Source organism: Bos grunniens, chromosome 1 (genome assembly GCF_055505025.1).
Source record: "Bos grunniens cultivar Pamir isolate PY7600 chromosome 1, Bosgru_T2T1.0, whole genome shotgun sequence".
NCBI lineage: Eukaryota > Metazoa > Chordata > Mammalia > Artiodactyla > Bovidae > Bos > Bos grunniens.
Window position 1 is genome coordinate 106,363,443 of NC_141165.1, and position 15,351 is coordinate 106,378,793.

Consider the following 15,351-nt stretch of genomic DNA (forward strand, 5'->3'; position numbering starts at 1 on the left):
GAAAGATTGAGCGCAGGAGAAGGGGATGACAGAGGTTGAGATGGTTGGATGGCATCATCGACTCAATGGGCATGAGTTTGGGTGGATTCCGGGAGTTGGTGATGGACAGGGAGGCCTGGCGTGCTGTGGTTCACGGTGTCGCAAAGAGTCAGACACGACTGAGCGGCTGAACTGAACTGAACTACTTTTACTAACAATACTAACAATAGCCAACTAGGAAGAGGCAATGGTTAACAGCAAGCTGAAAGCAAAATACTAAAAATAAATAATCAGAAAGATGGGAAGATGGAATAAATACTACATGGTATTTCAAACAAACTGTATCAACAGAAATACATCTTACAATCTTGAATGAAAAAAATTTACTCAATTTTAATGTGATATGAAGCAACATTGAATGAAAAAAAAAGCAAAAGGCAGGAGAATATGCATGGTGATACGCCATGTAGTTTTATTTTTAAAATACCCAAAATGATACAGAACACTGATTTGGATGTATACATACAGGATACAATATTTTTAAACTGATTTTTAATTGAAGTATTCCCTAGTCAGTCACACAATGTGGGATACCTGGGTTCAATCCCTCGGTCAGAAAGATCTTCTAGAGAAGAGAATGGCTACCCACTCCAGTATTCTTGCCAGGGTAATGCCATGGACAGAGGAGCCTGGTGGGCTACAATCTGTGGGGTTATGAAGAGTCAGACACGACTGAGCAACTAACACTTTCATATACATAGTTAATTTACAATGCTGTGTTAGCTTCAGATATACAGCAAATTGATTAAGTTATATATGCATAGATCCTTTTTCAGATTCTTTTCCATCATGAATTTTCACAAAAAATTGAATATAGTTTCCTGTCCTATGTAGTAGATCCTTGTTTATCTATTTTATATATAGTAGCCTTAATCCCAGTCTCCCAATTTCTCTCTCTAGTCTCCCTCCTGCTATCCTTTTTGGTAACCACAAGTTTGTTTTCCATGTCTGTGGGTCTATTTCTGGTTCTGTAAATAAGTTCGTTTGTACCCTCCTTTTTTTTTTTTTTCTAGATTCAACAAATAAGCAATATCATATAGTATTGGTCTCTTTCTGTCTGACTTACTTCACTCAATATAATAATGTCTAGGTCTATCCATGTTGCCGCAAATGGTACTATTTCATTCTTTTTTATGTCTGAGTAATATTTTGTTAAAAGTGGGAAGAAGGAAGCATACCAACTTCGGGGTACTATGTTTGTTTGGGAAAGGTGGGAAGGAAATTAAAACACAGGGGTTAAAAAGTCTTTGGATTATCAACAGCACTTTATTTCCTAAAAAATAAAAGCTTCTCAAATATATACCAAAAATATTAAAAATTTTAAATATAGTTCTCTGTTATTCTCTGTAATATCTTGTGTATTTGGAAGATTAATTTCTTTAAAAGAAAAAAATATATATTGCATATCAATAAATGAGATTAATTGGAAGGGCTCTGTGAAGTAAAATCAGACAACTGTTGCAATTCTATTTCAGTAATCCATGCAAGAGATGTTCTATGACAGTGGCTCCAAAAAAAAAGATTAATGAGACCTCTGAACTGTAAAGTCAAAATGACTTGATGATCAATTTTGTATGAGTGGCAAAGGAAAATATTGAATTAAGAATGATTCTAAGTTTCTTATTTGAGAAATTATTTTTTGATTTTGTTTTGTTTATTATTTTAATTGGAGGATAATTACTTTACAATATTGTGATATTTGAGAAATTAAATGAATGCTGATGCTTTCAATTTTATAAGACAGAAAGTTGAAAGGTCTTGATAGTGTTGTCCAAACGATATCTAGAAATATTAATCTGAAAATATGAATCTGGATTGTGGACAGAGTTTGGAATTCAGTGGATGGCTAGATAAGTGGATGGATAAGTGGATGAATGGGTAGGGAAGTAAAAACCTCTGTGTCTATATATTCATTCTTCCTTTAATCCTCAAGCTGTTTGTCTTTACTTTCTATTGACCCTAATTGCCCATACTGTTGCATTCTAAATTGTTTTCTTTTATGTAAAATTATTTATTGGCATTTTATGTGTCTTTTGAATTTAGTTTTTCTTACAATCTGCTTGTGTGATTCTTTTGAAGCTTTTAAAAGATAAAGGAGCTATGTAAAGAGCTATCATGATTTTAAAGAGCATAAACATGGATTGTATAATATAATCATAAAAGGAATCTCATAACCACAAATAGCTGAATTTTCACAATTTGACTCAATGAAGTTTCCTCACAGTTAAAATTTCGACTTGAAGCTATTATTTTCCCTTTCTACTATCTTCAATTATATAAAACTTTCACCAGCTTGTAAGTTAGAGAAATTCATTCTAACGAGGAAAGTTTATTTACCATATGGATATTCTTCAGATTATAGTCTGTATAGATAGAAATGGATAGAAAAAATTGGAGAATAGAGTCCCTTAGAAAGTTACTGTTGAAGTTCATTATAAACCATATTAAAATGCTCACATTCTCTAGAGTTATAGGAATCCTTAAAAATCAAGCTCTACTTTCCTCTGCATGTAATTTTATTAATTTCCCTTCTTCTCTTTAGAGTATTTCCCACATCTTTGCTGATTTGACATCTAGATCCTTCAAGTCTTTGTGAGTACTTAACATTGATCAGAGATGGCTTTCTCAACTTTTCAGGCAGAACTTCATCAAAGTCTTCCACAATGCTGAATAATGAATAGTCAATAACCACACACTTTTGGATATGAAGCTGATACTTGTCATCACTGTTTCTGTTAGCTCTTTGGGTAGGAATTAGGGTAATGCAATTCCTCTATAGCAATGGTAACATGATTAGAAGGTGATAATGACCCAAAAAAGAAGCTTCCTAAATAACTAGAAATGTAATTAAGATATTTATTTTATTGATACAGTTTTTCAGGTAAAGAAAGAAGTCAAAAGAATCTATTTTTTTTTTCCTAATAGGGATTGATGAAGGGATGATAAGAGAGAAGTGACTGAAAAGGAAAATGATATTCTGCCTAGAAATTTAGGCAAAGTTGCTATGATAAGTATGTAATTGTTTCTCACTGTAATCTTTCACCCATTCAACACATTGAGTGAGTGCTTACTATAAGTTAGGCCCTATGACAGTTTTTCATGGCAGAAAACTCAGACCAGCAACCTTGCCATAGAGGGTAGTATATGTTTAGTAAACTCATCTTCTCTGTTCCCTCAAAGTATTTGTCCAGTGTCTCTCAGGCTTATAATCTCAAATTATATACTGTAAGAAGAAATGGAGTCCTCCCTGCTTCCCTTTGAGGTGGTACAACTTTATATGCTGATTGTATCCCATATATTGTATCCCAGCCGAGTGGGTCCCCAACAAGGGGCTTTCTGCCCTCCATCACTCACAGCAATAGAACTAGGCCACATTTGTTTCAGAAGCAAGGAAAAGTTGTATTATTTTTTTCAGAGGATGAAGAGGTGCCACTCTCATTCTAGAGCATGTGCTTCTTGTGATTGCAGCTGTTGGCAGGGCTGCTTTATAGGGACCTTGTGGGATGGGGCAAAGTTCTCATGGGTTGGGCACAGCTGTGCTGCTCAGGACTTCCCTGGTGGCCCAGTGGTAAAGAACCTGTCTGCCAATCCAGGAGACTTGAGTTCAATTCCTGAGTTGGGAAGATCCCCTGGTGAAGGAGATGGCACCCACTTTAGTATTCCTGCCTGGGAGAGCCCATGGACAGGCGAGCCTACTGGGCTACAGTCCATTGGGTCGCAAAGAGTTCCACACAGCTTTGACTGAGTAAGCACACAGGGGCTGCTCACTCTCCAGATCACAGTGCAGGCACAGCATCTCTGCATGTTGCCACCATCTTGAATCTGCACTTGGCCACAGAGCTGAGATGTCAGGAGCAGCTCTTTTTCATGAGACACTCTAGTCTGAAGGACTGGCCAGGTGCAAGGTCTCTTTGCATAGCATCCTCTCAGCAAGTGAAAATAGACGAAGCACAAAGGAAAAGAGAAAAAGGAAAAAAAAAAGGTTACACTTTATTTTATTACAGATTTTATTTTTATTTCCTGGGAATTGATAATGTATTTTGCTTTTGACAAATATGTATAACAGCCACTCCAATTTTTAGCTACACTGGTGAAAAGTAATCTCATTTTTCTCCATTGAACACTATAATATTGTTAGACATTCCTCACCATCCATTGGTCTGAGGCAATTGGCTGAGATATGACTCTCCTGACCATCCCCACTCTTCCTTGGTCCCAGGGGTATTGAGACCTTGCTGCTTAAGACCACAGTCCACTGACTTCCAGAGTGTGTCCCAGCAGCACATCTGCCTCAGGCTCCTTTGCTCCTTTGCTGTGGGCTCTCAAAGGCTGTCAGCATAAAGGATGGAGAATGATAGTGGAGACCTTGAACATTTAGTCAAAGGCAGGATACGTTCTCTAGAGCTGTGACTGCCATATGTGTCTTTAGGACTGAGCAGCAGCCTTAAACATTTAGGCCTTGTTTACTTCTATCTGTAGCCTTCAAGTCCACTAAATCACCACCTTACCAGCACTACCCCAAGCCATACCCCACCACCAAATATCTAGTAAGATGCCTCTTTTACATAAATATTCAAATATGCTGAATTTACCTCAGAATATTGATCATAGTTTAAAACTAAATATTTCTGTGTCTGTCTCTGATTAATGTATTTCTCCCCATAAACTATAAACTCAATGAAACCAAGAAGTTTATCAATTTGATCACCACTATATAAAATAGCTGGAAAAATGTTCTCATTTAGGTTCTTTTGAATAAACTGATGATTAAAACATTACAGACTATTAACTAGGCTGAAAATTTAACAGAAGTAATATCATATTTATTTTTCTGTCTCATTAGCTCTAGCTTAGTCTTTCATATGAAATAGACACTTAATACATGCATAATTGAAACAAAAGGACAACAGCATTGTTTAAGTCTCCTGCTTGAGAATTTTTTTAAGGTCTTCTTTGTATGACAGAGCCATGGTCACCAGCAGCTGTGGGACCATATTTTTTTTTAAAGGTCATAATTTAAAGGGAAAGATAAAGGTTTTCCTTTAATATCAATATTAAGTTCTGTATAAAGATTCTGATTTGCACAACTTGTGTCATATGACTTTCCCTAAGCCAAATTCTGTGGTCAGAAGGGTGAAATGTTGTGACTGATGGTTAAATGTACACCCAACGGAAAGAGGGCAGATGTGCTCTGATCAGGAGCTCAAAGAGAGTCACATGGAATGAGGAACAGGTCATTCCCAAGGATATAGAGCTGTTGTTCTAACAGAAACAAAAAAGATGCAGAACTTCTGTCATATATACCACTACCATTATTGTCATCAACAACAACCAATATTTACTGCAATTCATATGAATATATAGTAATTGGGAAAATTGAGAGTGTGATAGACAGAGGTGAAATAGTTCATTAATGATTTATAATCAGATAGGCTATACTTTATTAGTAAGTTAGTTAATATTCTTAATTTACTAGGGATAAATTTTTTAGGCAAAATTAGATTCCATCAGCTGCTGCAGACTTTATAGTTAATGTTTAAAATAAAGACTGAGAAAGCTGTGTCTGAAGTTGAGAGTCTTCCATTATGAGTGGTGATAAGAAGCTTGTCTCTGCTTTGATTTCAAAAAGTCATTTCACTTTGGAGTCTCAAAAAATATTGAGCTTCCCTAAAAACATTCCCCTTAAGTGAAACTACTGAGGATTTTTTAAAGGCACTTAAATAAAAACTAGTGGTTTTTTTTTTTTCCTTTGCTAAACAGAATCCTTACATTATGCATGATAATAAGTCCAGGTCTAAAGTGATTCATTTTAGTAGGACTACCCAGGGAATCAGATAAAATAAAAACCAAAGGTTAGTGTTTTACAAAAACTAAATGAAAGGCCAAACATCAAAGTTTGGAATTATGTTTGAAATGATTTTTGAATGGGTTCAATATTTGCTTAATTGAGGTTCTCCCTCAGTGAACATGAGGCTCTTCATTTTTTCCCTGTTTTGCTTCACATCTGTTTTTAAAGACAATTTAGTTTTCTCTAATCCTCAAAAATCAAGATTTGCTAATCCTTCCAACAACCATTCCATTCCTCACTGCACATGAAAGCTTTTGCTCAAAAGTGAAATACACTTGTCGTGGTTTTAATTCATTCAACTCCACTCCCAAAACTTTGTTTTATTTCTTTTTTGCCAATCTAATTTATCCATAGTTCCTTTGAATAGCTGTCATGTCCTGGCACTTTTTCAATCATTTGTTTTAGAATTGTTATACTAATATTTATCCCCAACTTACCTATAACTCTAGCCTCTCTGGACATTCATTATGCCATTATGTCTCAGATTCCAAGGAGATATGTCCCCAGGTGAGAAGAGTTTATTCTTCTTTTTTGCTTGTTATGGACAACCTCTTTCAGAGGAAATTCAGTGTCTCTCTGTCTACTCTCATTTCCTTTCAGAGTCTACCTGGCATCATATTCACATCCAATTACCTCTAGGTCAATGTTTGCATTTCTACACACTAATTAATTCTCTTCTTCTCCCAGAATTAACATTGTTCAAAGGACATCATCGTATGGTTAATTTATGGTGTCAAATTCTGAAATAAAAAAGGATATATTTGTAGAATGTCTTTATTTTAAAAATCTTTGCCATTTCTACTGGCTTTTTCAATCAAGAACTATAGAGTGAATTTTGAACTATAGTCTGCTTACATGCTAAGTTGCTTCAGTTGTGTCCGACTCTTTGCTACCCTAAGGACTATAGCCTGCCAAGTTCCTCTGTCCATGGGATTCTCCAGACAAGAATACCGGAGTGGGTTGCCATGGCCTCTTCCAGGGGATCTTCCTGACCCAGGGGTAGAATCTGTGTCTCTTAGGTCTGCTGCATTGGCAGCGGGTTCTTTACCACCAGTGCCACCTGAGAAGTTATGCTAATTAGCTGTGTGTCTTGCAGCAAGTTGTAACTCTCATTTCTGTCTCTTTTTCATTATAAAATAAGAGTAGTAGGTAACTCAAGTAATCTATGAGTTTTCTTGAAGCCCCCAAAGTCAAGATATTTATTGAGAGCAATTAACACTGTGTCATAACAAATAACCCCCAAGTTTTAATAGCTTGACACAATAAAATTTTATTTCTTATTCATATCACACCTCAGTGCCACTCAGGTAGTTCTTTTGGGTGACTCTCTACCAAGTAACAACTCAGGGATCCAGGAATCGTCTATCTAGTGTCTTTGCTATCCTTCAGGCTCAACTTGGTGGTCTCTGCTGTCATTCAGTTAGCCAATGAGCAGAGAGATTGTAAAATCTCATGCAGCATTTTAAAAGCAGATCCCAAAATAGCATACATTGATTTGGCCACATTCCATATTTCATTGGCCAGAACTCAATTATCTGGTCTTAAACTTACTGTAGAGGACTTAAACTTACTTTAGAAGGAACTAGGAGACGGGGTCTTTCTGTGTGTCCAAGAAGGAAAATCAAGATTTTAGCGAATTTCTACCACATCCTTCAATATAATGAGACTAGTAATTTCCTTCTGTTTCTCTGCCATCCAGTTTCCCATTCTTCCTATCTCAATTTGTTTGATTAATGTTCTTTATTATTGTGCAAGGATCCCAGTTTTACCATTTACTAGCAACTTGCATGACTTCTGACGTTCAGTTTTTTTCATCTGTAACAGGTTTACCTGAGAAAAAACTAAGCTGTCAGAGATGTAGTATGGGCTCAAAACATTTTATTTTTGCTTCCATTTTATATTGTTCTTGTCTATTAGAAATATTATCTCATCTATTAAACCTCTGCCTTATTATCTCTATAAGCAAAAAAAAAATGCTATTATATTCAATTCTAAAGCCTATCCTATAGACATAAATCAACTTACTCTTCATTTCTGACCTTTCCTTATTTAAAACCTTACTGCTATATGGTCTCTGTGTCTGCAGTGGTCCAACTTCTCTACTCTGCTAGCAATATTTCACAAATATTTTACCATGAACTTTCTAGATATATAGCCAACACTGTAGATAGGGTTGTTTATCTGATTTGTTGATAAAGATAGTTAATATTCTTTTTGCTTCAGTGTTTGATATTTCATTATCTCTACCATTATCCATTACCACGTCTATCAGTCAGAGGAAGTTTCTCCTATGGCTTTGACTAAAGCATTACTTGAGTAATAGCAACTATTACCTAAAATGAGATTTGGGGTTTGTATCTGAACAGATGAAAGTTTCCATGCATAAATTATTAAAACTTGTAAAAAACACTTTATACTGAACCTAATAGTGACCCACTTCACATTTATATTTAAAAAAAAATGCAATTGTCTTTAAAATTCAGAGCTCTCTCTGTTGAGCTGTATGAGATAGGACAAATGACCTCTCTGTGCTCAGTCTTCTCAACTATCAGTTTATAACCTGTGTTTCTTCTTTACCTAAAAATGATGATTTATTTTATTTGTGAGAGGCTTCCCTGGTGGCTCAGATGGTAAAGTGTCTGCTTACAATGCAAGAGACCTGGGTTTGATTCCTGGGTCGGGAAGATCCCCTGGAGAAGGAAATGGCAATCCACTCCAGCACTCTTGCCTGGAAAATCCCATGGACGGAGGAGCATGATAGGCTACAGTCCATGGGGTCGCAAAGAGTTGGACACGGCTGAGTGACTTCACTTTCACTTTCCTCGTATTTTATAAATATCTCTCCAGTTAGAGCAAAATATTTTTTCTTTCTGCAAATCATACATACACCTGTGGTAGGTTGAATAATTTCTTCCCAAAACTTATGTCTACTCAGAAACTCAGAAATTAGGAAGAGGTAGGGAAGAATTTTTCTCTGGAATCTTCAAAAGGAGTGTGGCCTTGCTGATGACTTGATCCCTAACCTCTAGCCCTCAAAACTGTATGAGAATTAATTTCTGTTGTGTTAAGCCACCAGTACTTTCTTATGGTAGTTCTAGAAAATTAATATAATGGCTTGCAATTGTTTTTAACCATTGTAATTACTCTTTTAACTTGTTCATCTTCACCATAGTTTAGTTCTCCCAGTGATGTTCTTTTTCAGTAGTGTGTCCCCTGTATTACTCATAACCTGGTAAGCAGAAGTCTATTAATAGTTATTAAAATGAATGAATGAATAACTCAATTCATATTGTCTTGGCACTGTTATGCTGTGAATAACTAAACTTTTCTCATATAACAAAGAAAAAATTTATTAATATCCTCAGTCAACAATTCTCAAAATTCACCCCAATGAATCATTTTTGCCAAAGTCTTATTTATGCATAAGACAGGAATGAAAGTTTGGTGACCATCACATTCTCTTGAATATGAATGCTTGTGTTACTGTTTTGGTGTCTCCCTCTCTTGTTATGTTTTCACTGGACTGAGTACCTATGGAAATTCTAGAAGGGGCAAATGAAAGAGCAGCTTGAGAGTCAGATTTTATAAACAACATGGACAGCAGCAGCAAGGAGCATCCACGCCTACTTTTCTTCTGTTTTCAAAATTGTGCTTTACTTCTGATGACAAAACTTATCCTATCTCAATGACTGTTCCATCCCTATGCAAATCCTCATATATTGCTGAAGAAGATACTATGCAATATGAAGATTTTATAACTGTATCATTTCAAGGACAGTTACATAAAACATTCTGATATAAATTCCAGATTCTATATTGTGTGAGATTTGGGAGTAGTTATGTCCACTTTATTTCCTACAGCTATGTGGTTTCATTGGTGATTGTTATTATCATTTAGTTGCTAAGTCATATCTGACTTTGCAACCCCATGGGCTGTAGCCTACCAGGCTCCTCAGTCCATGGCATTTCCCAGGCAAGAAGACTGAAGTGGGTTGCCATTTCCTGCTGCAGGGGATCATCACAACCCAGGGATCAAACCTGTGTCTCCTGCAATGGCAGGTGGATTCTTTACCACTGAGCCACCAGGGATTCCCTCATTGATGATTACTAAGAATTTAAGTTCTTTGTGGACTGACATTGTGTTCTGTTCACTGCTGTATCCCCAGAAAATTGGAAGATTACCTGAAATGATCTATGTAATCAGTGAATATTTTTAATGAAATGTCCCTTTCCTAATTTACTATGCTGCTGATGATTGTGATCAGATGCTGCTTTATGTGCATTCCATGAGATAACTAGAGCAGGGTTTTCAACTTGTACAGTTTCACTGCCAGGGAGGTTTACCATATTCTCTACTCCCATAGCAAATTCAGCAATGAACACTCCAGCTGGCGCACTTCTTTTACTCACTGACTCCAGTGTTCACTTGACCACTACTCCTTCATGCTCAGACTGGGCCCTATCATAGAGGTTTGATCATCACAACATTTTTCAAGAACAGCTGATTCAAGGACTAGGGTCATCTATACCATGAATTACAAAAGTTAATTAGTATAGGTAAGTACAGTTTTAACATATTATGCATTTTCCTGTATTATTGTGAAGTATTACTTTCCTTTTGAAAAGAAAAATAAAGGTTTAGAATAGACTAAGTGTAATGTCAATCTCATTGTCAGCGATCAATGCAAAGATATAGAGGAAAACAACATAATGGGAAAGACTAGAGATCTCTTCTGGAGAAGGCAATGGCAACCCACTCCAGTGTTCTTGCCTGGAGAATCCCAGGGATGGGGGAGCCTGGTGGGCTGCCATCTATGGGGTCCCACAGAGTTGGACACGACTGAAGCGACTTAGCAGCAGTAGCAGCAGCAGAGATCTCTTCAAAAACATTAGAGATACCAAGGGAACATTTCATGCAAAGATGGGCTCGATAAAGGACAGAAATGGTATGGACCTAACAGAAGCAGAAGATATTAAGAAGAGGTCGCAAGATACACAGAAGAACTGTACCAAAAAGGTCTTCATGACCAAGATAATCACGGTGGTGTGATCACTCACTTAGAGCCAGACATCCTGGAATGTGAAGTCAAGTGGGCCTTAGAAAGCATCACTACGAACAAAGCTAGTGGAGGTGATGGAATTCCAGTGGAGCTATTTCAAGTCCTGCAAGATGATGCTGTGAAAGTGCTGCACTTAATATGCCAGCAAATTTAGAAAACTCAGCAGTGGCCACAGGACTGGAAAAGGTCAGTTTTCATTCCAATCCCAAAGAAAGGCAATGCCAAAGAATGCTCAAACTACCACACAATTGCACTCATCTCACATGCTAGTAAAGTAATGCTCAAAATTCTCCAGGCCAGGCTTCAGCAATACATGAACTGTGAACTTTCTGATGTTCAAGCTGGTTTTAGAAAAGGCAGAGGAACCAGAGATCAAATTCCCAACATCTGCTGGATCATCAAAAAAGCAAGAGAGTTCCAGAAAAACATCTATTTCTGCTTTATTGACTATGCCAAAGCTTTTGACTGTGTGGATCACAATAAACTGTGGAAAATTCTGAAAGAGATGGGAATACCAGACCACCTGACCTGCCTCTTGAGAAATCTGTATGCAGGTCAGGAAGCAACAGTTAGAACTGGACATGGAACAACAGACTGGTTCCAAATAGGAAAAGGAGTACGTCAAGGCTGTATGTTGTCACTCTGCTTATTTAACTTATATGCAGAGTATATCATGAGAAACACTGGGCTGGAAGAAGCACAAGCTGGAATGAAGATTGCCGGGAAAAATATCAATCACCTCAGATATGCAGATGACACCACCCTTATGGCAGAAAGTGAAGAGGAACTGAAAACCCTCTTGATGAAAGTGAAAGTGGAGAGTGAAAAAGTTGGCTTAAAGCTCAACATTCAGAAAACGAAGATCATGGCATCTGGTCCCATCACTTCATGGGAAATAGATGGGGAAACAGTGGAAACAGTGTCAGACTTTATTTTTTTGGGCTCCAAAATCACTGCAGATGGTGACTGCAGCCATGAAATTAAAAGACACTTACTCCTTGGAAGAAAAGTTATGACCAACCTGGACAGCATATTGAAAAGCAGAGACATTACTCTGCCAACAAAGATCCGTCTAGTCAAGGCTATGGTTTTTCCAGTGGTCATGTATGGATGTGAGAGTTGGACTGTGAAGAAGGCTGAGCACCGAAGAATTGATGCTTTTGAACTGTGGTGTTGGAGAAGACTCTTGAGAGTCCCTTGGACTGCAAGGAGATCCAACCAGTCCATTCTGAAGGAGATCAGCCCTGGGATTTCTTTGGAAGGAATGATGCTAAAGCTGAAACTCCAGTACTTTGGCCCCCTTATGCGAAGTGTTGACTCATTGGAAAAGACTCTGATGCTGGGAGGGATTGGGGGCAGGAGGAGAAGAGGACGACAGAGGATGAGATGGCTGGATGGCATCGCTGACTCAATGCACCTGAGTCTGAGTGAACTCCGGGAGTTGGTGATGGACAGGGAGGCCTGGGGTGCTGAGATTCATGGGGTCACAAAGAGTCAGACACGACTGAGTGACTGAACTGAACTGAACTGAATGTCAATCTCTTGTCTTTCTCTCTCTATCTTTCTCAACTGCTTTTAAAACTATTATCATGACCCACAAACTTAAAGATTTGCCACAAAACTAAATCTCCCGAGGTCTTCACGAAATAAAGCTTTTCTTTCCTCAACTTGAGATTAAAAAGTTTAAGAATAAAAAAAAAGTTGGAAGGGTTAACACTGTGCTGATTTTGTCCATATCAAAATGCAATGTTTACTTCAGCTTTTTTTCCTGTTTGGCCTTCATTTATCTTTATCGGGGCTGAAATCATAAAGAGAAGTTTCCACTGCCATCCAGTAAGTCAATAACTGCATACTCATGAATGGACACCTGAATGGAAACCCTGGCTGGGAATTCTTCCAAACCTGGGAGATAGTTATGATAGCTAAGAGAAAAAGCAGAGGAGCAAGAAGATTCAAAGCCAAGAGTAATTAGTAGGCTCAGAACAGCAACTTACCTTTCGGGCTTAAACCAGGAAGCTGCATTCCTAGCATAGGTGCTGAACAGGCAAGCTCTGGTCTCCACTGTTTCATTCCTATCCATGCCTGCCACTTGGTTGTCATGTGAGTTTGCACAAGTTTTGTACAGTCTGTGTGCCTCAGTTTCTGCATGCATAAGACAGGGAAAATAGGTTGTGGAAAGGAGTAAATGTGTGAATATGTATAGAGTGTTCATACAGTGCCTAACACTAAGAACTAATTAATTGGTAGCTATTACTGCAGAGGTGGATGTATTAAGCCATCTTAGCATGAACTGTAAAACACTTATGTAAATAATTTCCCTTTTCTGAATCTGTGTTCACTATGCCATCCTCTGATAATTTGGCTTTCCTAGAGGGTCTGTAGAGATCTCTCAGTATCTAGAGAGAATCGCTCATCTATATAAAGAGACAATGATTTAGCTGGCCATAACAGCCATTCCTCTTGAGAGTTTCATTTCTCTCTTTAGAAAATGTATGTAACAGACACTTACCTAATGTTATGGATTATTAAAATCCTATAAATTGACCTCTTTTAATAGATCAGAACTTTGAGGAAAATATATGGATAATATAATTCGCTCAAAGTCACTTAACAATAAGTGATAGAGACTTTGTTCAAGCCCAGAATTCTTCCCTTTTTTCATATACCAGGTGATGCTCCCTGTGCTGTAGCAAGAGTACATCTTGTGTGGTGGTCACCAAGCTCTCTTCTATTATCAGTTGGACTAAAAGTCTAGTTGAGGGTAAAACTTTAGTTAAGTGAATCCCTTGTATTTGAGTTAAAGACTCCTCAGCAGAGTGGACCTGGGTGGCATCCTCCTTGAGGAATGGAAAATAAATCCATGTAAAATTATTTACTTTGAGGAGTCCATGGAAAGCAGCTTCCCTTTTGTTTGTTTTGCTTGTTTCTTCTATAGTAGTTCACAAACTTCAGTGTGCATCCAAGTCGCTGGGAGGACTATGATCACACCCTCGTGGCTGGACTCATCCTTAGAGTTCCTGATTCAGCAGACCTGGGCTGAAGCCTGAGGCTTTGCATTTCCAACGCTTTCTCTTGTGATGATGCTGCTGCTAGCACTGGTACTGCACTTTGACTCTGTCTTAAAATCAGTGGAGTCAGTGCTCTTAAACTGTTCATATGTGAGCTCAGTAAAGCTTAGCTGATCTGATATTAATCTTTAACTAAAATCCATTTTTCCACCTTTGTTAAGTAGTTCAGTTTTTCTTCATTAACCAAAAGTCCTGATACAAACCAAATAGACCTTGAGTTACCCAAAGCATCATTGAAGTCATTCATTTAATGGCTTACTAATCTTCAGGGATGTAGCACAACATTTATATCCTTTTGCTCTTTCAGATTGCATTATTAATTCAGTGACTGTGTAAATATTTTTTTATTTTTATTACCTTTAAAATGACATTTTATATAAGATGCCATCTCCTGGACAACGAAATGGCAACCCACTCCAGTATTCTTGCCTGAAGAATCCCATGGTCGGAAAAGCCTGGTGGGCTACAGTCCATGGGGGTCACAAAGAGTCAGACACCACTTAGTGACTAAACAAACAAACAAACAAACAAAATATCAGTACAACATGTCTGATTAAATAAAGAATGCAAGAAAGAAATTGCATACGGGGATTTGGGGATTTTGTATGTTAATATTACGTATCTGATGGAGTTCACTTTAAGGTCTTGCCCTTAGTTGCTAATTCTGAAGGAAGTTCTCAGAACAGGTAAAACAATCATGAAAATAGTATTTGGAGTTAAAGGGTTGGAGATACTTTAAAGAGCTAATCAGCAGATTTTCCTTGATAAGTTACTATTCCTGTGGCATTTTACTTATATGTGGAATTTACTGTTCATCATTATCATACTTTACCACTTCCTTCCTCCCCACAAGCAACCACAGTATAGCACCAGAAAATGATGAATGGAAAAAAAGGAGTGACTTCAGATTATTAACAATACTTATAATGAGAGCAGCACCAGTGTACATGCTGACCAAAGGCCAGCCCTGTCCTAATATGCAGTTTCTCAACATTAGCCTATTGATATTTCAGGCTGGATAATTCCTTGTTGTGGCGACTAGCCAATGCATTGCACGATGTCTCAAAGAATCCCTGACTCTACTGACTTAGATACCAGTAGCACCCTCCCTGGAGAAGGCAATGGCACCCCACTCCAGTACTCTTGCCTGGAAAAGTCCCATGGGCGGAAGAGCCTGGTGGGCTGCAATCCGTGGGGTTGCAAAGAGTCAGACATGACTGAGTGACTTCACTTTCACTTTTCACTTTCATGCATTGGAGAAGGAAATGGCAACCCACTCCAGCGTTCTTGCCTGGAGAATCCCAGGGACAGGGGAGCCTGGTGGGCTGCTGTCTAT

At 37.9% G+C, this 15,351-nt stretch overlaps 1 long non-coding RNA gene across 2 annotated transcripts in view; it reads right to left on the bottom strand.

The window, feature by feature from the left end:
* Nucleotides 1–12,947: 12,947 nt before the first annotated feature.
* Nucleotides 12,948–15,351, bottom strand: part of LOC147380060 (uncharacterized) — a 64,703-nt gene continuing 62,299 nt past the window's right edge. For both annotated transcript variants that reach the window (XR_015169086.1, XR_015169087.1), the window contains exons 3-4: nt 14,373–14,522; nt 12,948–13,089 (exon numbers count right to left, since the gene is read on the bottom strand). This is a non-coding gene — a long non-coding RNA (uncharacterized LOC147380060). The remainder of the gene's footprint in view (nt 13,090–14,372; nt 14,523–15,351) is intronic.